We start from the raw sequence: 27512 nt of genomic DNA, 5'->3' as shown, positions 1-27512 counted from the left end.
TGGGCAACAAGCAGTGGTGGCCCGTCCATTAGGGGTGCACAGGGGGAGTTACCCGACTGACTGACCGACTGACAACGGGGGGGGGGGGGGGGGGATGTCTTTGTTTGCCACCCCGAGAAAAATGCCAGATCTGTGCCATGCACTAGCATATCTGTATTGCATTATTGTGCATTGCAGTAAGGCATTAGTTTATCATCTTGACCCATCCATCTGCTTTAAAAAGTATATACCTTCTGATATGTTAGAAAAATGGTGAACCTGATCCAGGCCTTCCACATAACTTGAAATTTGTCATGTTTATCATGCAAGGAGGTAGTTAGGTGCTTCATTAACATGGTTTTGTTCATCCTGTGAAATCACATTCCCGTAATGGCTGATACGCATGTCGAATTGGTATTTACAAGGAGTATCAATAAGGCGTTTTTATAGGCCTTTGTTGTAAATTTGTTTAGATGGAAAAGAATCTGGCTGCATATTTAAGCAAAAATTGATTTTGCGAATGAGGTCCGTGACTTTTGACCAAAAGGGCCGCAGTTGCGTACAATCCCAAAAACATATGCAGAAGCACTCATACGTCTATTTCTCAAAGGCAACCTCTATATATGAGGCTGAGCACGTGTACTCAAGCTCTTTGGCCAACCATGGCGAGGCCTGTTCTGAATGGAACCTGTCCTGTTAAACTGCTGTATGGTCTCTTGGCCACTGTGTTGCAGCTCAGCTTCAGGGTCTTGGCAATCTTCTTCTTATAGCCTAGGCCATCTTTATGTAGAGCAACAATTATTTTTTTCAGATCCTTAGAGTTCTTTGCCATGAGGTACCATGTTGAACTTTGAGTGACCAGTATGAGAGAGTGAGAGCGATGACACCAAATTTAACACACCTGCTCCCTATTCACACCTGTGACCTTGTAACACTAACGAGACACATGACACCGGGGAGGGAAAATGGCTAATTGGGCCCAATTTGGACATTTTTACTTAGGGGTATACTCACTTTGTTGCCAGCGGTTTAGACATTAATGGCTGTGTGTTGAGTTATTTTGAGGGGACAGCAAATTTACACTGTTATACAAGCTGTACACTCACTACTTTACATTGTAGCAAAGTGTCATTTCTTCAGTGTTGTCACATGAAAAGGTATAATAAAATATTTATAAAAATGTGAGAGGTGTACTCACTTTTGTGAGATACTGTACAATGTAGTGTAGACTATATAAACAGTGCAGGCAGTGTATAAATACAAAAATATATACCGTGTGTGTATATGTGTGTATGTATGTATGTGTATGTGTATATGTATATATATATATATATATATATATATATATATATATATATATATATATGTGGGGACAGAAAGCATTCAGACCCCCTTAAATTTTTCACTCTTTGTTATATTGCAGCCATTTGCTAAAATCATTTTTTTCCTCATTAATGTACACACACAACACCCCATATTGACAGAAAAACACAGAATTGTTGACATTTTTGCAGATTTATTAAAAAAGAAAAACTGAAATATCACATGGTCCTAAGTATTCAAACCCTTTGTTGTGACACTCATATATTTAACTCAGGTGCTGTCTATTTCTTCTGATCATCCTTGAGATGGTTCTACACCTTCATTTGAGTCCAGCTGTGTTTGATTATACTGATTGAACTTGATTAGGAAAGCCACACACCTGTCTATATAAGACCTTACAGCTCACAGTGCATGTCAGAGCAAGTGAGAATCATGAGGTCAAAGAAACTGCCTCAAGAGCTCAGAGACAGAATTGTGGCAAGGCACAAATCTGGCCAAGGTTACAAAAAAATTTCTGCTGCACTTAAGGTTCCTAAGAGCACAATGGCCTCCATAATCCTTAAATGGAAGACATTTTGGATGACCAGAACCCTTCCTAGAGTTGGCCGTTCGGCCAAACTGAGCTATCGGCGGAGAAGAGCCTTGGTGAGAGAGGTAAAGAAGAACCCAAAGATCACCATGGCTGAGCTCCAGAGATGCAGCCAGGAGATGGGAGAAAGTTGTAGAAAGTCAACCATCACTGCAGCCCTCCACCAGTCGGGGCTTTATGGCAGAGTGGCCTGACGGAAGCCTCTCCTCAGTGCAAGACACATGAAAGCCTGCATGGAGTTTGCTAAAAAAAACCCCGAAGGACTCCAAGATGGTGAGAAATAAGATTCTCTGGTATGATGAGACCAAGATAGAACTTTTTGGCGTTAATTCTAAGCGGTATATGTAGAGAAAACCAGGCACTGCTCATCACCTGTCCAATACAGTCCCAACAGTGAAGCATGGTGGTGGCAGCATCATGCTGTGGGGGTGTTTTTCAGCTGCAGGGACAGGACGACTGGTTGCAATCGAGGGAAAGATGAATGCAGCCAAGTACAGGGATATCCTGGACGAAAACCTTCTCCAGAGTGCTCAGGACCTCAGACTGGGCCGAAAGTTTACCTTCCAACAAAACAATGACCCTAAGCACACAGATAAAAAAACAAAGGAGTGGCTTGACAACAACTCCGTGACTGTTCTTGAATACCCCAGCCAGAGCCCTGACTTAAACCCAATTGAGCATCTCTGGAGAGACCTAAAAATGGCTGTCCACCAACGTTTACCATCCAACCTGACAGAACTGGAGAGGATCTGCAAGGAGGAATGGAAGAGGATCCCCAAATCCAGGTGGCGAAAAACTTGTTGCATCTTTCCCAAAAAGACTCATGGCTGTATTAGATCAAAAGGGTGCTTCTACTAAATACTAAGCAAAGGGTCTGAATACTTAGGACCATGTGATATTTCAGTTTTTCTTTTTTAATAAATCTGTAAAAATGTCAACAATTCTGTGTTTTTCTGTCAATATGGGGTGCTGTGTGTACAATAATGAGGAAAAAAATGAACTTAAATGGCTGCAATATAACAAAGAGTGAAAAATTTAAGGGGGTCTGAATACTTTCCGTTCCCAGTGTATATACATATATATATCTATATATATATATATTTCGTATGTGAATAGTGCAATCAGTATACAGTATAGAATACAGCGCATTAAAGTGGTAAGGGAAACCCTATGACAGAATTAAAAAAAAAAACGGCATGGGTTCCCCCAACCCCCAGTCCATACCAGGCCCTTTGGGTCTGGCATGGATTTTAAAGGGAACTTTATGCCAAAATGTTTTTAAAAAATTGTCGTGGGGTCCCCCCAAAATTCATAGCAGATCCTTATCCGAGCAAGCGTTCGCCCCCCCTTTAACAAGGGGCCCCCCAGATTTCAGCCCCCCTATGTGAATGAGTATGGGATACCCATTCACCAAAAAAGTGTCAAAGTAAAAACCACAAAAGACAGTTTTTGACAATTCCTTTATTAAAAGAGAAAAAAGAAAGTCCCGCGATGTCTATCCATCTTCAATCATGCCGCCCGACTGATGGACCCGAAAAATAGAAAAAAAAAAGCTCCGCCTCGATGGGAGGTGCCCCGCCGACTGCTGTCATTTTGCAGTGACAGCTGTTATATAGGCAAGGGAGGGGCCACCCAGTGACGTAACTGAGTGACCTGCCCCTTCTTAAGTCATGTGCCATCAGAGGGACGGGGTCATCCAGTTACGTCAGCGGGTGGCCCCGCCCTTGCCTTTATAACAGCAGTCGCCAGGAGGCCTCCCATGAAGCCAGAGTTTTTTTTTGTTTTTTTTTTCCATTTTCTTTGGGTCCGTCAGGCAGCGTAATTGACGATGGATGTACATTGTGGGACACTCTTTTTTGTTAATAAGGGAATTGTCAAAAACTGTCTTGTTTTACTTTTTGACACTTTTTTTGGTGAATGCATAGGGGTACAATGTATCTGATACCCATTCACATAGGGGGGCCGGGATCTGGGGGCCCCTTGTTAAAGGGGGCTTTTAGATTCCGATAAGCCCCTCACCCACAAACCCCCACAACCACTGGGCAAGGGTTGTGGGGATGAGGCCCTTGTCCCCATCAACATGGGGACAAGGTACTTTGGAGGGGACCCTAAAGCACCCTTCCCATGTTGAGGGCATGTGGCCTGGTATGGTTCGGGGAGGGGGCGCTCGCTCCCCCCCCATCCTGTCCTCCAGGCTGCATGCTCGGATAAGGGTCTTTTTTTGGCATGGAGTTCTCCTTAATAACCATACCAGACCCAAAGGGCCTCGTATGGACTGGGGGGAACCCACAACGTTTTTTTCCTTGATTTTTATCTATATTAACGGGAGCTGGCAATACATTACAGTTGAGAACAAGTTTAAATGACATTTTTGCTGCAGGACTGTAAAACATATCAGACAGATGTGCCACTTTACAGGGAGACTAAAGGAACCCCCAGGCATGATATTTAAAGGAATATTTTATTTTTATTGTTTCACTTTAAGCATTATTAAAATCGCTGCTCCTGAAAAAAATGGTCGTTATAAAAACGTTTCTTTTTTTCTTTTTTTTGCATTGATACATGTCCCCTGGGTCAGTCCCCATACACTTTTTATGGAAATAACTTGCGTATAAGCCTTTAAAATGAGCACTTTTGATTTTTCATGTTTGTGTCCCATAGATTTTAACGGTGTTCCCATGTTCGCACACATTTTTTGCCTGTTTGTGGTGTTTTGGTGCAAACCAACCGGGGGGGGGGATGTTCAGCTCATCCTTAGCGCCGATCTGTTATGGTAAATGACATAGATGTTATCCCAGTTTGTCTGCAAAAGTGGAAATAAACTTTAAAGGAGAAGTCCAGCCAAAGCTCGTTTGGCTGGACTTCTCCTATGGATCACAGGAGTGTAGTCCGTTCTGCAGTCCTGTGACTCGTTTTCAGCAGAGGGCAGTCTGAAGTCCGCTCTCTGCTGTTGGTCCAGGCTCAGGTGTCATCACGACCATGGAGTTAGGATCTGCCTAGATCCCTGGACCGGCATGCGGCTCAGCCTCTCAGCAAGCCACGAGAGGCTGAGCTGCCTTCTCCCGCCCACTCCACAGCCCAGCGCTCCAGTGAGCGCAGAGGGGGCAGAGCAGAGAGTTGTGACTGACAGTCAGCAGCTCTCTGCTCGGGAAGCTGTGAGAACCGAGCGATCGGCGGTGTTTGATTGCTCAGTTCTCGGTGTTAGAGGCGCCGGGGGACAGATGCAGCATCCACCTAGATATGTATGAATCAAAAAAAAAAATCCATACTTCTCTTTTAAATGCCTGTTCTAACCACAAAAACATCCTCCAGATCCGTTCCGGATGCTTTTCTGCATCACATTTTTAATGCTTTTTGATGCATTTTACCACATTCCAGTACAGTTCTGTGCAGGAAAAAAAGCAGCATTTTGTACTTTTGTTTTCTGGAACTGAAAAGCAGTGGAGCACATTGGGCTGGTGTGAACAATGCCATTGGAACCCATAAAACCTACTTTAATTCATTTTTTTATGCAAAAAAAAAAAAAGCACTGCACTGCATTTGGTGTGAATGTGCCCTAAGTCTGGTTTAAGCTAACAAAACCCCTCTTTTTTGTGGACTCATTGGTGTCAGCCCTACCAAGTTGCATTTTGTTAAACCATTTAAACTCTCACTCTCGGATCTCTAACATAGACACCAATCATTCTATAGTCCAAGATAAGAAGTTGGGGGGGGGATACATCGGCTCTTTGAGATAACATAGGAATTGCGCAGAGAACATATGACAGTTTTTTTAATTTCTGGCAAGATTAACAGACATTTTTTGCTGTTAACAAACACATACATCACAATACTTTCAATGGTAAAATTAACATACCAAAATGGAGCCAATAAAAGAAGATCATATACTTTATTGTAACAATGTCATTCACCATTACAGCTCTGCTACAGGGTTGTTGCTTTAAAATGAACCTACGCTTTGCCCATTCAGGCCAACACAACAGGTTAACTTTAATGACCCCCTCCCTCGCAGCTCATTATTCCTCCTTCTTAAAGAGTTAGGAAAGGCTATCCTGTGTAAATTTACAGTAACTCTAGACAGAGCTTACACATTCAGCATTGTCCCCACTGTCGTGGGACAAAGCTGGGCCAATCACAAGGTTCTGTCACACAAAAGGCGAGAGTCCCATGCTTCTACATACATAGAAGTATGGGTATTTCCTTTGCACTCAATGGCTCAAAAAAAATGAACCTATGCTGCTTGGAAGGGAGGCAATAAAGAGAATCTGTTGCTTTTCCCTGCATGGGCAAAGCAAAACTTTACTTAAAACTGATTCCAATATTGGTTCAAACTGTCCTACGGTGCCACAATTAGACCTGACACATGACAAAAGACGTAGACCAACAATAACACATTGCCAGTTGTAGCCGCTGCATACACTGATAAAGATCCATCGGGGTTCACTGCAGTCAAAAAAAAGTTATTAGAAAAACAAGAGGTTTGAGCACTCACAGATCTTTTAGCAGAAGAATTAAAGCCTAGTTCCACTTTTGCAGTCAAATTTGAGACAACCCCACTATATGTTTGTTATGTGTCTCCATTAACACAGCATACCTAAAGGCTCCTTTTACACGGGCGTTCCGTTTGTCCGTTTTTCCTCCGTCCATTGATGGAGGAAAAACAGACACCCATGTATTGCTATGGGCAAGCAGGTGTTAGTGGATGATCAAGCGTTGAAATCTGCTGACATTTACCTTTTAGGTCAGGGGGCTCAAAATGGTGGCCCTCCAGCTGTTGTGAAACTACAAGTCCCATGAGGCATTGCAAGGCTGACAGTTACAACCATGACTCCCACAAGCAGAGGCATGATAGGACTTGTAGTTTTGCAACAGCTTGAGGGCCGCCGCGGAATGTCCGACAGAAAAAGTCCGACCGAAGCTTTTCATTGTATATTCCGATCGTGTGTATACCTCATCGGAGTTTTTCTTTAGAAAATTCTGACGGACCTAGAACATGTTCTAAATATTTCTGACGGAACCAATTTCTATCGGGAAAACCGGTCGTCTGTATGCTGTTCCGACGGACCAAAAATGACGCATGCTCTGAAGCAAGTACCGGACGGAAGCTATTGGCTACTGGCTATTGAACTTCCTTTTTCTAGTCCCGTTGTACGTGTTGTACGTCACCGCGTTCTTGACGGTCGGTTGGTTTGACCGTGTGTAGTAGGCAAGACCGCTTGAATGGAATTCCATCGGAGTTCCGTCGGAGAAACCTTCGGAGTTTATTCCGATGCCAAAACCGGTTGTGTGTACAGGGCATAAGCCCCATTGTAACATCAGGCACAATAAAATGTTTGCTGTCTACTCTAATTCTCCTGTTGCAAGAGCTGTGAGTGCCTCAATCTCTACTTGTTCATCTAATGACCATTTATGAGTGCCTAGACCAAAACAATATACCATGGTAGTGTTGCATACAGTCCACCAAATTCATACAGCCCAGAAGAATCATATAGCTTAGAAATATTACACAACCACATAAGGCCACACATAAGGATCACATAGTCCTATAGCAGCAGATTTTTCTAAAGTCAGCAACTGGGAAGTTCACAACTTACCACACATAAAAGTTTGCAGCATCCATGTTCATGCTGTACGTTTTTTTTCTAGCAGTGGAAGATGACCCTTTCAACTTTTGTAGATTTGCTGTATCCATCTACTAGATTACCCGAAGGTGTTACGTGATATCCCCTTCCATGTCGTTCATGTAACTGTTAAAAAACAAGAAGCAATATATAGATCTATTATTTACTAATGATATTTGTATTTTTATACTCTTTATTTTTTAAAAAAAAAGTTGAATTAGAACTCTTGCCACAGCTTGTTTCTTGTTTTGGTCATCATAGGGAGAGTTAGAATCCCTGTCAGATCTATGTCCCCAGTTGGGAAGATCAGGGCAGAATAAGAGGGGGAAATCCAATATTTTATGGTTTTCAAGGGGACAGGAGTTGAGGGGATATCTTCTAGTGGAACACCTGTTCAGGTGGCAGCTGCCCAAGGTGAGATTTTTGGGAAGATTGCCACTCGTTTCCTGACCCACAGACCTGACAGGAAGTCCAGAATCTCCCCAGTGGATATACAGACAGCAGTAAAAATGAGTGGGTCTGTTCCTTCCCTATTTTATCCAACGTTTAAAATCTTAATCTTTTTTCCATTAAGGAATGAAGCTGTTTTGTTATTAAAGCACCCAGCACAATGATTCACAGCCTTTGTGAGACACAGGGCTGTGAGTAAAGTTGCTGCTATAGATACTAATAGAACCAAATATGGATCTGTGGTAGGACTTTGAATCACTTAATTTCAACATAGCTGATCTCAGAGCTGGGGTCTTCACACAGCCCTCTAATTTCCTATGCCAACTATTCAGATTTACCTCTTTACTGATGATTTCTAGATGTTGCACAGACTTTCAAGTAAATGTTCAAAGAAAAGTGGTGCAGAGTAGATACCATTTATATAATTTATTCAATTCTATTCAATTAAAACTAGAGCCAATCCTCCAATACAATATTGGTGATTCCAACATGCTAGAGTATCGTTGGTCTTAAAGTAGTATAAATACAAGTAGGGAGAGCCTTCTAGATACTGCTAAAAACAGTGAACTAGTTCTAGTTTGCCAACTGAAAATCTGCAGAACCTACAGAATGCCCTCTTAAACAGTTTTCTACTAAGCAAGTGGAATTCATAAGTACAGGTAGTCATCTATGGCACTAACCTCAGTAGGTTTCCAAGGAAGAAGCTGCTTCAGCTAAAGGATGCCAACTAACTGAAAATGCTCTGCTAATATTGGATTAGATGAAGACATGGTTAGTAAGGATCTAAACTTGAAAGGCTTAAATTAATATAGTTATACATACATTTTTAATACAAGATTATCTGATGTCTTTCTCACTTTGAAGCCCTGATAAAATGCAATCATTTTCTATTACTTATAAAGCAGAATTCTTTGACTCCCATTTTTGTCTATTGTCTAAGATTATACCCAAGGTTCCCAAGTCTTTTTATGGGCACTAGTGAATTATGAGAAGCCTCCCAAGCCCACTTCTACCATCGCCTCCTAAACAAAACAATACCGGGATGATGCCTGTAGCTACAGGCATCATCCTGATATACCACTTGAAAGTGGCAATGTATATGTACATTAGACAGTCTTCAAGTGACTAGTAAACAAATGTCATTCATAAGGAAAGGTAGTCATCTATAGCACTAACTTCAGTAGGTTTCCAAGGCAGAAGCTGCTTCAGCTAAAGGATGCCAATTAACTGAAAATGCTCTGCTAATATTGGATTAGATGAAGACATAGTGAGGATCTAAACTTGAAAGGCTTAAATTGATGCAGTTATAAATACATTTTTAATACAAGATTGTTTGATGTTTTCCTCACTTCGAAAGTCCTGATTAAATGCATTCAATTTCTATTACTTCTAAAGCAGCATTCTTGGGCTCCCATTTTTGCCTATTGTTTAGAATATACTCAAGGTTCCCCAGTCTTTTTATGGGGACTAGTGGATTATGAGAAGCTTCCCAAGCCCTTCTACCTTTGGAGTGTTGAAATGATAAACAGTATTTACTTCAAGATCTAGTGCTATCTTTCAAAATTAGGGTTTAACCCAAGTTTTATCTTGTTTAAAGCTCCATACCCTATTTCAATATATACAGTATACAGTATAACTCCACAGAGGTTTTTAGGAGTAGTCTAAGTTTTTATGTAGATGACAAGTCTTAAGCCTCCTATTATTAGAAAGGAAGGATGTCTATTTTCAGCATGTGTTATCATAATAGGACATTAAGAACGCCAAAACATTCATCATTTCCTTTGAAATCATTCAGCATTCCATAAAATTGCCTTTTGCCATGCTTTTAGATATTTTACTTGGCTAACGGCAGGCTAACTGGTGATACTGTTAAGTAAGCTGTCTGACAAGAATCACTGTGCCCAGTGCTGGAGATGGAATTGAATTTCCTTGGATTTGGTACATTGGTTTGGGTCAGACTTCCAGGCACATTGAATGCTGAGGTCAGACGTTTTGTTGGTAGTATACTATAGCACAGTTATGGTTTGTTTCAAAGCATTTCTGGCAAAAAGTAAAGGGTAAATGAGCAAAAACGCGTGACCAAGGTTTTTCTTTCATTTTCTACACTAACCACTACATTTAAGTGGTCTGTGTAATTATTTGTCTTTACAGGAGTTTTTACATGTAATAAGACATGTTTATTAGGCAGACTTTCTGTTACAGGGTTCAGTGGAGCCCTTGAGCTCTTCAGAAGCTACTAGGCATTCCTTAGGATGTACACAGACTTATGCCGCGTACACACGATCATACATTCCGACAACAAAATCCGTTTTTTTTCCGACAGATGTTGGCTCAGACTTGTCTTGCATACACACGGTCACACAAATCTTGTCGTAAATTTCGAACGTCAAGAACGCGGTGACGTACAACACGTACGATGAGCCGAGAAAAATGAAGTTCAATAGCCATTGCGGCTCTTCTACTTGATTCCGAGCATGCGTGGAACTTTGTGCGTTGGAATTGTGTGCATACGATGAGAATTTACGACAACGGATTTTGTTGTTGGAAAATTTGAGATCCAGATCCCAAATTTTGTTTGTCGGAAATTCCGACGGAAAATGTCCGATGGAGCCTACACATGGTCAGAATTTCCGACAACAAGCTCCCATTGAACATTTCCCGTCGGAAAATCCGACCGTGTGTATGCGGCATAAGAATGATCTGCAGAATTCTGGCATGAACCTCACTTAGCAGAGCCAGTGGCATGGGACCAGTTGAACCTCTCCTCTCGTCTCACATAGGTAACCACTGACACCAATGATCTTTTTAACTGTCAGTAAGGCTGCATGGACATTTGGCATTTTGGGATCTCAGGCAGAATTGCTGTGATTCTGCCCACAATTTCAAAACTCAGAACAATCGCAAAATGCAGGCTCAGGTACTATTATTTTCAATGTGTTTTTTCTGCAATTGTTGTGTGATTCATCATGTGGCAATCACAGCAAATAGCATCGCGTGAAGCTTGCGTGAAAAAGGAGCAGGAGCTTCTTTTCAGCGACAAGCCTCACACAATGCAATTTGCCACAATAAATCACACAAAAATCATGGCAAAACTGTACCATGTTTTAGGTGCCATTCAAAATAATGGTTTTGCGATTGTAGTGCATTTCGAAATGGCGGGCAGAATCACAGCAATTCTCTCCGAGATCCCAAAACGTCAAGTATAAATGAAGCCTAAGAGGGTCCTAGTTGTCACTAATCACCAATGTAAGGGGTCCTTCTGCCACTGACCACCCATGTAAGAAGGCACCTCTTCCACTGACCACCTAAACGTAAAGGGTCCTTTTCCCTTTTACTACTAATGTAAGGGAGCACCTCTACCAGATTACCAATATAAAGGATTTTTTTTCCCACAGGCCATTGAAGTGTTACTAAACCCAGGACTCTGCATTCAAGATATATATGATCTATCACAGTACACAGAACATGAAAATGCAATAGTTTTAGTAAATATAAACGGCTAAATACCTTTTCTCATCAGCAGCTAGAGCAGTCTTGTGACTTCTATCAGTGTCTAGTTAAAGATTGTAGGAGGAGTTTTCATTCTCCTCTTCTTTGTCTGGACAATGCTGATTGGCCCCTGTGCTGATTTATTTTTATTTATTTCAGGTACTTATATAGCGCCGTCAATTTACGCGGTGCTTTACATATACATTGTACATTCACATCAGTCCCTACCCTCAAGGAGCTTACAATCTAAGGTCCCTAACTCACATTCATACATACTAGGGACAATTTAGACAGGATCCAATTAACCTACCAGCATGTCTTTGGAGTGTGGAAGGTGGCAGGCTATCGTTTATTGTGTGTCTGGTGTGTGGGTGTGGGGACAGTGGGAAGAGTGATTAACACCGGGGTTCAAGCTTGCAGGATAGCTGGAGGAACCCTAGAAGTGTATAGTAATTGCTAGACTGCTCCCCAACCCTTAGAGTGCACCAGATTGTATGTAAGATTTGTATCTGCCTGTGTGTGGTCAGCTAGCTGGATTGGAGTGGAGTCTCCCTCTACTGGTGGCCAAAGGTAGTGCAGGCTGTGAAAGTACCACAGCCGGTCTTACATGCTCAGTATAAGTTCCCCCTTATTCCCTTAGTTCCTCATATATCCCGGTCACGGAACGCATGTCGCGGTTAGTTAGTAGCTGTGGGCGTGCGAATTCGTGACTGATCACATGCACTCTCCCAAGCTGCGGCAGCCGGTACATAAGGGGCGCAGGGGCACCGCCCCCCTAATCTCTATGCGCCGCCCCCTGATCTACATGCAGGGTGCCAGATGCATAGATTTCTACAAGTTTTTTTTTTTTTTTGAAGCACATGTGGGTGCACTGTTTGCCGTTTACCACCAGCCGCCACTGTTCCACAGTGAGTATAACAAGCGTGTTTTACTGCATATACAGACTGATTTTACTGTTTTGGGTTTAGTAACACTTTAATGCAAAGGGGCATTTCTCTACTGATTATCAATATAAGGAGGTGCTTTTCCACTGACCTTCAAAGAGATGACTGTGGTCATCATCTTTCACTGCCTATGTTTCTTTTGTAGCCAATATAAGTATTGGTTTTATTTAAAGGTTAGTACTGAAAATCATTTTGTTGTTTAGTGCACGGTGGTCAAAAAGCTCCACTCTGGATGTTAAATACTCTATGCTGCATTATTTTATGTATTCTTATATCTACAACTAACTGGTTCTGTAAATTTTCCAACAACTGTAGATATATTAATTTTGAACAGAGGTTTGCAGAGACCTGAACATTATACCAAGGGTTCCTTCAATCTTAAAAAGTTTGTAAAAGGCTGCTATAAAGTATTGTTTGTAAGTCTTTCTTCCACAAGATATGAAAAATTAGGCTGTTTTGTGGTTCTTTTGCCTAGAAGATGTGCCTCTTTCCTGTCACTCTTTACTTCTAAGTTATGGTGTTGGCTGTAGTGTATCCTAAACTTAGCCCAGCTAAGACACGTATTGTTAGTTCTACTTTATAAGTAAATTGCCCCTTTTAACTACAGTGAACATCTGTTCTAAAACTCACTTGTTTATTTTATTCCCAGAAATGGCAATCCATAACCATTAGGAAAATAAGTGTGAATATTTTCATCTAGGGTTTCGGTAAGTATCAAACCACATTCTGATTTGCCCTAGTTTTGCACACTTTTTCTTACAAAGTAATTTATTGTAGGCAGCATAATCTGTTACAGAAGAACTTTCACTGACTTCAGATATTAGATGAGTCAAAAGTCTGAGACATTGTTTATTAATATTCACAAGGGGCCATGATACCTTATAAAAAGCCCCAAACATGTTCTGGTGTCAAGTGTGGGTTGGGATAGAATTCCCTTTATTAGAAGAGGTAGAATCTTTTCCTTGTAACAATCATTTTTATACATAGTTGTTGGGTGACTAAAAATTGGCCATTTTTACCATAAGGCAATCATAAACAGTACCAAAGTAAGAGGGAGTACAAAAGCGTGGCATTTAAAAACCTGGCTCAAATATTGTCTTGTCTTGTGATTATTGTCTGTTGGACTGTCCAGGGACAGCACTGTGTATAAAACAACTAGATCAGTGGCAGCTGGTGCTCAAAATTTTTGGGGGCGGGCGCAAACAAACTGAAAAATACTGAAAAAAATAAAATCAATTGCAGCCACTGTGCCCATCAAACGCAGCCACTGTGCCCATCAAATGCAGCCACTGTGCCCATCAAACGCAGCCACTGTGCCCATTTTTTTTCTGGGCATGGACATCTTCAGTAGGGATGAGCCGAACACCCCCCGGTTCGGTTCACACTAGAACCTGCGAACGGACCGAAAATTCGCACGAACGTTAAGAACCCCATTGACGTCTATGGGACTCGAACGTTCAAAATCAAAAGTGCTCATTTTAAAGGCTAATTTGCATGGTATTGTCCTAAAAAGGGTTTGGGGACCCGGGTCCTGCCCCAGAGGACATGTATCAATGCAAAAAAAACTTTTAAAAACGTCAGTTTTTTCGGGAGCAGTGATTTTAATAATGCTTAAAGTAAAAAAAAAAAAAAAAGTGAAATGTTCTTTTAAATATCGTACCTGGGGGGGTGTCTATAGTATGCCTGTAAAGTGGCACGTGTTTCCCGTGCTTAGAACAGTCCCTGCACAAAATGTCATTTTTAAAGGAAAAAAAGTCATTTAAAACTGCTTGCGGCTTTAATGTAATGTCGGGTCCTGGCAATATGGATGAAAATCAGTGAGACAAACGGCATGGGTACCTCCCAGTCCATTACCAGGCCCTTTGGGTCTTGTATGGATATTAAGGGGAACCCTGCACCCAAATTAAAAAAGGAAACAGCAGTTTACAGGCTCTGTACTCTGAACAGCAGTATACAGGCGGCGCCAACAAGACAGGGACTGTAGGTTTGTTGTTAAGTAGAATCTGTTTGTAATTTTGAACTGGTACATTTTTAACGTGTTTAGCTCCAGCCAAAAAATCTATTTTAACCTTTTTGGAAAACATAGGGAAGGGTTATCACCCCTGTGACATTTGTTTTGCTGTCTGTGCTCCTCTTCAGAAGATTTCACCTCACTTTTTGTCCCAATGACAAATGTTTTTTGAAAATTTGGGTTTTTTTGTGAAACAAGGATTGGTGATAAAGCATCAGTGGAAAGGAGAAATGTTTTTCCCATATTAACTCTTACAGGAGAGAAGTTCTCTTCCTAGGGGTAGATTTCATCTCACTTCCTGTTGTCTCCTTCTGTTTGCAAGTAGGAGTCGTTTGTAAGTTGGATGTTTGAAAGTAGGGGCCTGCCCTATATACTCAGCAGAAATTTGGGCCTTAGGTGTTGTTGTGACCACAACACTGTAAGCCCTCACAGGGCCCTGCTGTAAAATATTAGATCAAGAACTGTAATAACATGCCCCTGTTGAACAGGGGCAGAAAAATTGGGCCTTTGGTGGTGGTGGTGGTGCTGGTGCCACAACACTGTAAGTCCTCACTCGCTCTTGGTGGGCGCAGAAACGGGCCCTGCTGTGAAATATTAGATCAAGAATTGTAATTACATGCCCCTGTTGACCAGGGGCTAAAAAATTGGGCCTTAGGCACTGGTGCTGGTGCCACAACACTGCACCCCTCACAGATATTTTAGCTGGAACGCAGGAACGAGCCCTGCTGTAAAGTATTGTATCAAAAATTGTAATTACACGCCCCTGTTAAACAGGGGCTGAAAAATTGGGCCTTAGGCACTGGTGCTGGTGCCACAATACTGCAACCCCTCACAGATACTCTAGTTGGAACGCAGGAACGAGCCCTGCTGCAAAGTATTGCATCAAAAATTGTAATTACACGCTCCCTGTTAAACAGGGCCAGAAAAATTGGGCCTTTGGTGGTGGTGGTGGTGCTGGTGCCACAACACTGTAAGTCCTCACTCGCTCTTGGTGGGCGCAGAAACGGGCCCTGCTGTGAAATATTAGATCAAGAATTGTAATTACATGCCCCTGTTGAACAAGGGCTGAAAAATTGGGCCTTAGGCACTGGTGCTGGTGCCACAACACTGCAACCCCTCACAGATACTCTAGTTGGAACGCAGGAATGAGCCCTGCTGCAAAGTATTGCATCAAAAATTGTAATTACACGCCCCTGTTAAACAGGGGCTGAAAAATTGGGCCTTAGGCACTGGTGCTGGTGCCACAACACTGCAACCCCTCACAGATACTCTAGTTGGAACGCAGGAACGAGCCCTGCTGCAAAGTATTGCATCAAAAATTGTAATTACACGCCCCTGTTAAACAGGTGCAGAAAAATTCAGCCTTTGGTGGTGGTGATGGTGCCACAACACTGTAAGTCCTCACTCGCTCTTGGTGGGCGCAGGAATGAGCCCTGCTGCAAAGTATTGCATCAATAATTGTAATTACACGCCCCTGTTGAACAGGGGCTGAAAAATTGGGCCTTAGGCACTGGTGCTGGTGCCACAACACTGCAACCCCCCACAGATACTCTAGTTGGAATGCAGAAACGAGCCCTGCTGCAAAGTATTGCATCAAAAATTGTAATTACACGCCCCTGTTAAACAGGGGCTGAAAAATTGGGCACTGGTGGCGGCGCCCAGAACCAAAAATGTTCTTACAAGCTATTAGCGTGATCATTGAGGAGGAAGAGGATAATTACTCAGGATAGTCACTCAGCATCAGCATAGGCAGTCTTTAAAGGGATCTGAGATTTCAAAAAAAATTATTCGGTTACATCAGCATCAGGTGCTTGGTAGCTGGTGGTGATCCAAGACTGATTCATTTTTATGAAGGTCAGTTGATCGACCGAGTCGGTGGACAGACGCAACCTGTGATCGGTTACAAAGCCTCCATCAGCACTGAATGTGCGTTCCGAAAGAACGCTGGATGCAGGACAGGCCAGTAGCTCAATTGCATACTGTGCAAGCTCTGGCCAGTGATCCATCCTCAAGACCCAGTAACCCAGAAGATTTTCGGTGGGAAAGGTGTCCAAGTCAGATCTTGCCCCTAGGTATTCCTGCACCATGTAAAACAGACGCTGGCGATGGTTGCTGGAACCGATCATACCTTGGGGCTGCGGACTAAAAAATTGTCATCGGTCAGACGGCCACCTTCTCCACCGCTCCTTCTTTGACTGACCGAAGCCTCAGCAACACATTGTCCAGAAACAGGAGTTTATAACCTCCCAGTCTCTGGGAACGCGTTGCACAGACCTTTCTGCAAGGCCTCCCGAAGATGTTTCACCCTCTGCTCCCTCTGCGACGGCAAGATAAGGTCTGCAACCTTACCCTTGTAACTTGGATCAAGGAGGGTTGCCAGCCAGTATTGGTCCTTCTCCTTGATACCACGAATACGAGGATCCTTACGCAGGCTTTGCAGGATCAGGGAGGCCATGCAGCGTAGGTTTGCTGAGGCATTCGGTCCGGAGTCCTCTGGGTTACTAAGGACAACATGGTCCGCAGCCACCTCCTCCCAGCCACGTACAAGTCCATGTGTTTCTTGGGACTGATCCCTTAAAGACTGCTGCTGATGCTGAGTGCCAGGCTCCACCTCCATACTGACACAATCCTCCTCCTCCTCGTCCTCCTCCTGTGTGATCGGCGGGCACGCAGGTACACTGTCTGGATAAAGGGGGCCTTGAGAGCTAAGGAAGTCCTCCTCTTCCTGCCTCTGTTCTGCCTCAAGTGCCCTGTCCATTATTCCATGCAGCGTGTGCTCCAACAGGTGGACAAGGGGGACAGTGTCACTGATGCATGCACTGTCACTGCTCACCATCCTCGTGACCTCCTCAAATGGTAACAGGACAGTGCATGCATCCCTGATCATGGCCCACTGGCGTGAGGAAAAAAAACAAGCTCCCCTGACCCTGTCCTGGTGCCATAGTCACACAGGTACTCATTGATGGCCATCTGCTGCGTGTGCAGCCGCTGCAGCATGGCCAACGTTGAGTTCCACCTGGTGGGCATGTCACAGATTAGGCAGTTCTTGGGCAGGTTAAACTACTTTTTGGAGGTCTGCCAGCCGAGCACTGGCATTATATGACCGGAAATGCACACAGACTTTCCTGGCCTGCCTCAGGAGATCCTGTAAGCCCGGGTACCTGCCCAAGAACCGCTGCACCACCAAGTTAAGGACGTGAGCCAAACAGGGCACATGAGTCATTTGTCCCTGTCGGAGGGCAGAGAGGAGGTTGGTGCCATTGTCGCAAACCACCATTCCTGCCTTAAGTTGGCGTGGCGTCAACTACCTCTGAACCTGCCCCTGCAGAGCTGACAGAAACTCTGCCCCAGTGTGGCTCCTGTCCCCCAAGTACACCAGCTCAAGCACCGCATGGCATCTTTTGGCCTGCATACTTGCGTAGCCCCTTGAACGGCTACGGAGCACCGCTGGTTCCGAAGACAAAGCACAGGAAGAGGCCATGGAGGAAGAAGAAGAGGAGGGGGTGGAGGAGAGAGGTGTGTCACAATCATTAGTAGTGGCATTTTGGAGGCGTGGTGGTGGAACAACCTCCAACACTACTGCACCTTGTCCTGCATCCTTCCCAGCTGCCAGCAGAGTCACCCAATGCCCGGTGAAACGTAGGTAACGTCCCCGTCCATGCCTGCTGGACCATGAGTCAGCGGTAATATGCACCTTACCGCTGACCGCCCTGTCCAGCGAGACATGGACATTGCCTTCCACATGCCGGTAGAGAGCTGGAATCGCCTTCCGTGAGAAAAAGTGGCGTTTGGGTACCTGCCACTGAGGAACCGCACATTCCACAAACTCACGGAAGGGGGCAGAGTCTACCAACTGAAAAGGCAGCAGTTGAAGTGCTAGCAATTTTGCCAAGGTAGCATTCAACCACTGGGCACGTGGATGGCTGGGAGCGAACTTCTTTCGGCGGTGCAGCAGCTGGGGCAGGGAAATTTGCCTGGTACAATCTGATGTTGGTGTAGCGAAAGCAGATTGCCCACAAGTACTTGGCTGTGACACCCCTAATTATACACCTTCATTCCTCTCAGTGCAGGTCTCAGAGAGGACTAAAGGTATAGTGTGGTTGGAGATCTCAGATGATGAGGAGCAAGGAGAGGTCCTCTTTGTTCTTTGGTGTGAGTCTTTTAGATATGCTTGCCAACGAACTGCATGGCAGGTCAACATATGTCTGGTCAAGCATGTGGTGCCCAAGCGGGAGATGTTTTGGCCACGCGAGATACGCTTGAGACATATGTTGCAAATAGCAGCGATGTGATCTGATGCACTCGTCTCAAAAAAGGCCCACACCAAAGAACTTTTGGAATAACGTGCAGAGACAGCAGCGCCCTGTACATGCGGAGCTTTGGGGTGTGATGCAGTCAGTGTGCTGCCCTTAGGCTGACCCCTGGAGGGCATCCTGCCTCGTTGGTGATGTGCCTCCTCCTCCTCCTCCTCTCTCCTATCAGGCACCCACGTTGAGTCAGTGACCTCATCATCCCCTCCCTCCTCATCACTGGGCAAACCTGGCAGTATGCTGCAGCAGGGGGAGCATGACTGCCAGATTGCTGTCCTTCTTGGGCACCCCCTCTGTCCGTGCTCACGTTACTGCCTTCATCTAGCTCAGTATCATCATCAGAGCCTTCTAAATGCTGGGCATCCTCCTGGAGCATGTACCCAACACTGTAGTCAAACACTTTGAGGGACTCCTCAGGAGGACATGGTGGGGCTAGGGAAGGAGTCACTGATGCCATTGAGCCGAGGGTAGAGGCCGCGTTGGCAGCTGCTTTGCCAGACAAAGTACCCTGAGCATGGATGAGAGAGGATGAGGACGGCTTGGTCATCCACTCGACCAAGTCTTCCGCATGTTGCGGCTCAACACGGCCAGCTGCCGAAAAAAAGGCCAAGGTCCCACAGCCACGTGCTGATGAGGATGCACTGTCTCCACGACCAGCACTGCTGCCTCTAGACACAGAGCCTGCTTGCCCTCTTTTATTGGCTTGTGACTGTCTGCCTCTCCTTGTTGGCCTTCCAGACATACTAATGGCCTGTAGCTGCACTAAGCTGGGATATATATATATATATATATATATATATATATATATATACTGATACTGCAACTAGCAAAATCAACTGCCTGCTATAGTATGAGAACACCACCAACCTTCTACAGGTAGCTTTAGCTGAACACTGTGCAGAGCTCGCAAAAAAATAACTTGTAGCTTATTTAGCTGCCTGTGGTAGTGATAGGATCAGGAAAACACCACCAACCTTCTACAGGTAGCTTTAGGTGAACACTGTGCAGAGCTCACAAAAAAATAACTTGTAGCTTATTTAGCTTCCTGCGGTAGTGATAGGATCAGGAAAACACCACCAACCTTCTACAGGTAGTTTTAGCTGAACACTGTGCAGAGCTCGCACTACACTAACTTGTAGTTTTAGCTGAACACTGTGCAGAGCTCACAAAAACTAACTTGTAGCTTATTTAGCTGCCTGCGGTAGTGATAGGATCAGGAAAACACCACCGACCTTCTACAGGTAGCTTTAGGTGAACACTGTGCAGAGCTCGCAAAAAAATAACTTGTAGCTTATTTAGCTGCTTGCGGTAGTGATAGGATCAGGAAAACACCACCAACCTTCTACAGGTAGCTTTAGCTAAACACTGTGCAGAGCTCGCACTACACTAACTTGTAGTTTTAGCTGAACACTGTGAGGAGGACGCACTACACTAACTTGTAGCTTTAGCTGAACACTGTTCAGAGGACGCACTACACTAACTTGTAGCTTTAGCTGAACACTGTGCAGAGGTCGCACTACACTAACTTGTAGTTTTAGCTGAACACTGTTCAAAAGACGCACTACACTAACTTGTAGCTTTAGCTGAACACTGTGCAGAGGTCGCACTACACTAACTTGTAGTTTTAGCTGAACACTGTTCAGAGGACGCACTGCACTAACTTGTAGCTTTAGCTGAACACTGTGCAGAGGTCGCACTACACTAACTTGTAGTTTTAGCTGAACACTGTAAGGAGGACGCACTACACTAACTTGTAGCTTTAGCTGAACACTGTGAGGAGGATGCACTACCCTAACTTGTAGCTTTAGCTGAACACTGTGCACTACATTAACTTGTAGTTTTAGCTGAACACTGTGAGGAGGACGCACTACACTAACTTTTAGCTTATTTAGTTGCCTGCGGTAGTGATAGGATCAGGAAAACACCACCAACCTTCTACAGGTAGCTTTAGGTGAACACTGTGCAGAGCTCGCAAAAAACTAACTTGTAGCTTATTTAGTTGCCTGCGGTAGTGATAGGATCAGGAAAACACCACCAACCTTCTACAGGCAGCTTTAGGTGAACACTGTGCAGGGCTCGCAAAAAACTAACTTGTAGCTTATTTAGCTGCCTGCGGTAGTGATAGGATCAGGAAAACACCACCAACCTTCGACAGGTAGATTTAGGTGAACACTGTGCAGAGCTCACAAAAAACTAACTTGTAAGTTATTTAGCTGCCTGCGGTAGTGATAGGATCAGGAAAACACCACGAACCTTCTACAGGTAGCTTTAGCTGAACACTGTGCAGAGCTCGCATTACACTAACTTGTAGTTTTAGCTGAACACTGTGAGGAGGACGCACTACACTAACTTGTAGCTTTAGCTGAACACTGTTCAGAGGATGCACTACACTAACTTGTAGCTTTAGCTGAACACTGTGCAGAGGTCGCAGTACACTAACTTGCAGTTATAGCTGAACACTGTGAGGAGGACGCACTACATTAACTTGTAGCTTTAGCTGAACACTGTGCAGAGGTCGCACTACACTAACTTGTAGTTTTAGCTGAACACTGTGAGGAGGACGCACTACACTAACCTGTAGCTTTAGCTGAACACTGTGAGGAGGATGCACTACCCTAACTTGTAGCTTTAGCTGAACACTGTGCAGAGGTCACACTAAACTAACCTGTAGCTTTAGCTGAACACTGTGAGGAGGACGCACTACACTAACTTGTAGTTTTAGCTGAACACTGTGCAGAGGTCACACTAAACTAACTTGTAGCTTTAACTGAACACTGTGAGGAGGACGCACTACACTAACTGTAAATAGTCTAGCTGCCTGACTGTGGTACTAATAGGATCAAAAGAACACCAGCAATTTTCTTCAGGTAGCTGTAAATACTGTAACAAGACAAGCCTGCCTGTCAGTAGGAAGATAACAGGAACGGATCTAGCTAAACTGAATACAGTGTATATATATATATATCTATATATATAGATATATATATCTATAGATATATATATATACAACACCTGGGATGCATATATATACACAATACACTGTAAGTGCAGCTAACTCACTGACTGTCCTGCCTAATCTATCTAACTTAAATCAAATGACACTGTCTCTCTGTCTATCTATTTCAACGCCGGAACACACACTACACAGGGCCGCCGTGCAGGCGGCCTTATATAGTGTGGGGCGTGTACTAAATCCCCTGAGCCATAATTGGCCAAAGCCTCCTTGGCTTTGGCCAATTACGGCTCTCTGTTCACACGGCGCTGTGATTGGCCAAGCATGCGGGTCATAGTGCATGCTTGGCCAATTATCAGCCAGCAATGCACTGCGATGCCGCAGTGAATTATGGGCCGTGACGCGCCACACGAATTTGGCGCGAACGGCCCATATCGTTTGCAATTCGTCGAACGGGCAAACAGACGATGTTTGAGTCGAACATGGGTTCAACTCGAACACGAAGCTCATCCCTAATCTTCAGTAAACATTGGTTCACACCAGAATTGCACAGGAATATGGAGCATGTTCCTGTGAGATTCCTGGGCAATTCAGTGCTATGTGATTTTCAGCACATTCATTCGAATGGGCTGAAATTGCACTGGATGGCACCAGAAGTAGCGTATGTACTACTTTTAAAAAACACTTGCAAATTGCCCACAGTACATTTACCTCATGACTTTGACGTTAAATGACGTTGTTATGGTAGCTAGCTGCCATAACCAACGGTATAATTTTGTTCTGTGGGCGATTCGGCGTCGGTTCGCCACTGGATCACCTTTTTTTTAGAGGGGGCAGGAGAGGTGCACTGCCCCCCCCCCCCCCCCATTCCGGTCCTTTCCAAGCTTACCGAAGCCATGGGTTAACCCGGAACTGGTCCGATGCAGCCGATAGCTAGGCAGGAAGTTGAGTGAGGGCAAGATAGCACCCACTTGGCTCTATGCCCTTGGAGGACCGGTGCGACCTCCAACGTCACTTTTGGTTCTCTGGCTTAAAGAGATGATTTTTTTTTTTTCAAGTCTTTTTTTTTTTTTTTTTGCTTTCAAAGGTAAATTACAATTTTGCGGTCTTTTTGACCTTGGATCTCTCAATAAGGAGGACCTATCATGCTTATTACTATTACAAGGAAAGTTTACATTCCTTGTAATAGGAATACAAATAAAAAATAAAAATAAAGGGGCACTGTAAAAATAAAAGTAAAATAAATAAAAAAAAAACAAAAAACATTTAAAGCGCCCCATCCTTCTGTGCTCACTCGCAGAAGTGAGCGCATACGTAAGTCACGCCTGCATATGTAAAAAGTGTTCAAACCACACATGTGAGGTATCACCACAATCGTTAGAGGGAGAGCAATTTTTCTAGTACTAGACCTCCTCTGTACCTCTTAACAAGTAAGCTGCAAAAATGTTTAAATCGTTGCCTATGGAGATTTGTAAGTACCGTAGTTTGTCGCCATTCCATGAGCGTGCACAATTTTAAAGCATGACATGTTGGGTATATATTTACTCAGCTTAAAGTTGTTGTAAACCCTTACGGACCACTTTTTGCCGTTTGCTTCAGTGAATGTGCCGTTACCGGCGGCTCCCGCGCGCATGCATGGGAGTGACGTCATCGCGGCTCTGGCCAATCACAGCGCCAGAGCCGCAATACCTGGAAGTAACCCCTGGGAGTGATGTCGCCGGCCGGTGCTGTGTACGGGCACCACATCGAGGGCTTCGATCTCAGATGAGTATTACATAATGAGCTAGTATGCTATGCATACTGCTATCTGCCCTTAGCTCAGGCATGCAGGAAGGAGGGTGTGCTTAGCTGAGAATTGCCCCTCCCCTCCTGAAGACTCCTAGGATGAATGAAATAATTTGCCTAAGACCAGGGACTAACTGAAGAAATGTAAAAAAGTTTAAAACAAGTAAATAAAATATACTTTCCTATCTACAGTATTTACAAATGGTAACAGCATAAGGATTTTAACCTCCCTGGCGGTATGATTATTTTGGATTTTAGGTGCTGAAAGCGGTACCATTATTTTGCATGGAAATTTGGCGTTTTATATTGTAGGTCTGTAAATCTTAACAATAACACACTTAAATCTGTCCAAACCAGAGTCTAGTAGATATCCCGGGTATGATAAAGTTTGAAACACAAAAACATAAATTATAATATAATAAATAAAAATAAATAATTAAAAAAAATAAAAAAAAATAGTAATAAAATAAATTTCCCCACAATTCACTATCGCTCAATTCTGCAAGTGTTCTAATTTACTATCGCTGTTTTCTAGCTGGTCTAAAGCCACTTTTGACGTAAAGGGACACTTTTTGGTTGCTATGGACAATCTCCAGTTTCCAGGCAGAAAGAACAGTGTATATCATGTAAAACTGCATGCAGGGCATGGGCCAAAGCACTGGGGACAAAAGGGATGTGAAATCATTTCATACAGTACTGTAATCTGTAAGATTACAGTACTGTATGTGTTATGATTTTTACTTTTTTTTTAATTTGCCGGCAGGCTCCGCCTCCGTGCGTCGCGCCGCTCGCAGGGAACAGAGCCTGGCACGGAGAGGCTTCGGAGGAGGACGGAGCCCTCGGACACTGCGGGTGACATCGCAGGATCCCGGGGACAAGGTAAGTAAAGCCGTCCCAGGATCCTGCAATGCAATCCCGAGTGTGGCTCGGGGTTACCGCTAATGGTACTGAATTTTAACCCCGAGCCACACTCGGGAAAACCGATAGGGAGGTTAAAAAGTCAATGATGATTGTGAGTGAAGTCCCGCTTTAAATGTATTTTTCGAAATACAAGCAGTGTAAGTACCTGAATTTGATATCAGCTTTTTACTGTCCTTATACAGCAGACCTTAGTTTTGGAAAGGAGGAAGCAGCACATGGAGCCAATCAGTTGTACTGCAGTGCAAAGGGCATGCTGATAGAGAGAACAGAGAGAAGTTCATTAGTCTGCTGCTTCTTCTTTTACTGTCCAGGGACAGGCTGGGGGAGGGACAAGGCCTATGTGTTTTACTGAACTGCAGCAAGAAAAAAAGGTTTCCCACACTGCCAAACAGGTTTCCTACACCCAGCAGTGTTAATCTCAGTACTGCATTAACAGAAATATGGTGACAGGTAAACGGCAACCTTACCTGTGTAATATCTGTGTATTTAGCCTTTTGCCTCGAGTAATGTTGATATGCATCCTTGTTTGCCAGCTACTGTGTTTTCGTGGGTCTGTCCCCAGCAAACATCCCTAGCAGCAGTGAAATGTGGAGGGAAGCAATGTGCTGGGTTCTGGAATGCTCTCTGCGTTACAGCACCTGGCACTGAAAGAAGCAAAAAATGTCAGGCGGAGAGATCTCTACCCAACAGTTGAACTATTTTCCCGGCCCAGATCCCCACTGGGATGCCAGCATCAGAGCCAGGAGCCAGTCATGCACGCTCCAAAAGGAAACCACAGAACAGGGTCCCTTAAATCGCATTGCACACCTTAGGAATGGCAAACATGCCGCTCACAGCACCATCAATTGGGTGCTATGATCAGGCTTAAGCCCTTTAAGAAACACATAAAAATCTGTGGAAATGTGCCAGCAATGATATTTATAAATGATGATCATATTCGCTTGAAATGATCTGGTGTAAGGGGACACTAGTGGACTTTATTTACAGGATTTCTATCTATATGCAAATGTACTTATGTACCCTTAATGTAGTAGACATTTGCTGTATGTTTAAGGGGACACTGACAGACTTCATTTGCATACCTCCCAACTTTATGAGATGGGAACAAGGGACACCTATCAGCAAAAGTATGTAGGCAAAGGACACACCCACTGCCACACCCCCTGAAAGGAGAATTATACAAAAATGAATTGTTAAACCCACAAGTGGTTTTTTTACCACTACTATTTCTTTATAATGACTTTTATATGAAAGGTTTAGCACTGGGAAATACTTTTTGAAAGATAAATAGTGCATTTTATATATAACTATATAGATCAGACTAAAATGAGAAACAAATGGGGGGGACAGAGGGACATTGTTCCAAACCATGGACAGTCCCTCAAAATCAGGGACAGTTGAGAGCTATGCATTTGCTGGACTACAGTGGCACTGGCACCTAAATGCTTTAAATGAAGTCGATACTTGTCTTTGGAGACTATCAGGGTGCAGAATGAAAAGCGAGCGAGCATTCTGTTACTCCTATGATTACGCCCTTTGCAAAGTCTGCTATAAAAGGCGGCATAAACTGCTTACTAATGGCCTGTCTTGTCTGAGCATAATTCTAACTTCTATCTGAGGAAAAAATGATGCTTTGCCAGTAGAATGAAACAGATGAATCATTTGAAATTAAAGGCAGCAAATCTTTTCATAACCACACTCATATTATACTTAAAGCTATGACAGCCAGACTAAACCGCATTCACACTTCAGGAAAAGAAAAGCTGGCTTTCAACAGAAAAAAGGAATTAAATGCTTATTGTCTATGGAGACACATTCTGATGGTTTATTTTCTTTAAAAACCTTGCAATTTACCGTTAAGCGTTTTTAAGAAACTATCACATAGTTGAAATAGGTCACCATTTTGAGTTGTTATTACAAGTTGTTTTTTCTGCAATCTTCACATTTAGACATGCTATATTTTTAGGATTATAATTCATGAGCAAGTTTGTAGGACCTCTCTCTATTGGCTTTCTGTCTATATCAGTGCAGTCAGCAGCATTGCTGAAAGGAAACCAGTTAAAAGGTAAGCCAGCTGGAGATTACATTGGATTCAGTGAAACCAATGTAATGGTCTTGTTAATAAGCAAGCACTGAGAAAGGTGGAGCAGTAAAGTTCTATCTATCTAAAAGGAAAAAATATATTCTTTTTATATTTCTATCTATCTATCTATCTATCTATCTATCTATCTATCTATCTATCTATCTATCTATCTATCTATCTATCTATCTATCTATCTATCTCTACAGGCAGAAGGTTAGTGCCCTTCTAATATCCTGTGTGTGTATATATATATATATATATCTATATATATAGATATATAGCTATATAGATATATAGATATATAGCTATATATCTATATATATAGATATATATATTTTTTTACAACACTGAGTTTTATAGAACATTTGTTTAGCTCAATACATGAAAGTAAGGATAATATAACTTAGATTACAAAATCTTCAGTTTTACTCAAATTAGTTGATGCAAAAATGAATATACCCCACAACAAAAATGACTACATCTAGTATTTTTTATGACCTCCATGATTTGTAAGGACAGCACCAAGTCTTATAGGCATGGAAGGAACAATTTGGTGACATATTGCAACATCTATTTTTTTGCATTCTTCAAGAATGACCTCTTTTAGAGCCTGGATGCTGGATGGAGAGTGATGCTCAACTTGCCCCTTCAGAATTCCTCATAGGTATTCGATTGGGTTCAGATCAGGAGACATACTTGGCCACTGAATCACTTTCACCCTTTTCTTCTTCGGAAATGCAACAGTGGCCTTAGATGTGTGTTTTGGATCAATGTCATGTTGTAAAAGTGCACGACGACCAAGGGCACGAAGTGATGGTAGCATCTTCTCTTTCAATATAGAGAAGTATACTGTGAATTCATGATACCATCAATGAAATGCAGCTCTCCAACACCAGCAACATTCATGCAGCCCCACAGAAGGACACTGCCACCACCATGTTTCACTGAAGGGAACCATGCATTTTTCTTTGTACTCCTTACCTTTGCGATGCCATATAGTTTTGAAGCCATCAGTTCCAAAAATATTTATCTTGGTCTCATCACTCAGAGTACA

At 43.3% G+C, this 27512-nt stretch overlaps 1 long non-coding RNA gene across 1 annotated transcript in view; it reads right to left on the bottom strand.

The window, feature by feature from the left end:
• Nucleotides 1–5410: 5410 nt before the first annotated feature.
• LOC141132639 (uncharacterized) overlaps nucleotides 5411–27512 on the bottom strand; it is a 411644-nt gene continuing 389542 nt past the window's right edge. Inside the window, exon 3 of the long non-coding RNA XR_012242939.1 lies at nucleotides 5411–7638. This is a non-coding gene — a long non-coding RNA (uncharacterized lncRNA). The remainder of the gene's footprint in view (nucleotides 7639–27512) is intronic.

Source organism: Aquarana catesbeiana, linkage group LG03 (assembly GCF_042186555.1).
Source record: "Aquarana catesbeiana isolate 2022-GZ linkage group LG03, ASM4218655v1, whole genome shotgun sequence".
NCBI lineage: Eukaryota > Metazoa > Chordata > Amphibia > Anura > Ranidae > Aquarana > Aquarana catesbeiana.
The sequence above is the reverse complement of the archived record's forward strand: the minus strand, read 5'-3'. Positions and strand labels throughout refer to the sequence as shown.